This window comes from Fukomys damarensis, unplaced genomic scaffold (genome assembly GCF_012274545.1).
Source record: "Fukomys damarensis isolate Sample0158 unplaced genomic scaffold, DMR_v1.0_HiC HiC_scaffold_25, whole genome shotgun sequence".
Taxonomy (NCBI): domain Eukaryota; kingdom Metazoa; phylum Chordata; class Mammalia; order Rodentia; family Bathyergidae; genus Fukomys; species Fukomys damarensis.
This window is the reverse complement of record NW_022900937.1, coordinates 15,043,446-15,044,505: the sequence shown is the minus strand read 5'-3', so window position 1 is coordinate 15,044,505 and position 1,060 is coordinate 15,043,446. Positions and strand designations below refer to the sequence as shown.

Sequence of the window (1,060 nt, the reverse complement as noted above, 5' to 3'; positions counted from 1 at the left end):
CTGTGGAGGGGTAAGAGAGCTAAGGTAACAGCTAAAGGGGAACAGCTTTAAGAAAGGATCTATTGAGATGGACAGAAATAAACATCTTCAAATGCTATTAGCAAGAGGGAATCAGTAGAAAGAATATAAAAAGCCCTTCCAGCTATGCCTCGCAGTGTGCAGGGAGAGTGAACTGTCACACCTGGAGCGCACCATCAGTGACTATGGTGTTCCCGAACATCCCGATCATTGGTACCCCAGGAGTTGGAAGAACCACGCTAGGCAAAGAACTTGCGTCCAGATCAGGCCTGAAGTATATTAATGTGGGTGGTGTAGCTCGAGAAGGGGCGTTATATAATGGCTATGATGAAAGGTGTGAGTGTCCCATTTTAGATGAAGAAAAAGTGGTTGATGAGTTAGAGAACCAAATGGCAGAAGGTGGAGTTATTGTTGACTCCTGTGGTTGTGATTTCTTTCCTGAACTGTGGTTTCAAGCAGTTGATATGTTGAGAACAGGTAACAGTATAACTATACAAAAGACTTGAAACAAGGGATTAGAAAGAGAAGAAATTAGGAGACAGTATCGAGTGTGAGATTTTTCAAGTTCTTTTTTTTTTTTTTTTTTGGTACCAGGGATCAAACTTGGGTCCTTGTGCTTAGAAGGCAGGCCACTGAACCGCTGAGCTAAATCCCTGGCCCTTTCAAGTTCTTTATGAAGAGGCCATGTTATCATACAAGGAAGATACTGTGAACCAGCTGCCTGGCAGGACAACGTAGACCAGATCTGGAGATGGATTGAGCAGTGGGCCAGAGGTCACAGCTTGTGACTGGTCACTAGGTGGTGCCTCTCTGCCCACCTGGTAGACATGCCCCCAAGTATCTGTAAAAGCCAAAACTGTGTTGAAGCCGCAGCAGGTATTTTTATGCTTGGGTTTCTTTTTCTCCATGAGAAAGTTAAACAATCACAGATATAATGGATACAATTATTATTAAGCATTTAAAATACTCATCAATTGCTAAACAATAAATCTGATCTAATGGGGGGAAAAGAATATAAAAAAACCTGAAGAACTCAATGCCA

At 42.4% G+C, this 1,060-nt stretch overlaps 1 pseudogene; it reads left to right on the top strand.

The window, feature by feature from the left end:
- Positions 1 to 203: 203 nt before the first annotated feature.
- Positions 204 to 806, top strand: LOC104874273 (annotated as a pseudogene).
- Positions 807 to 1,060: the final 254 nt, after the last annotated feature.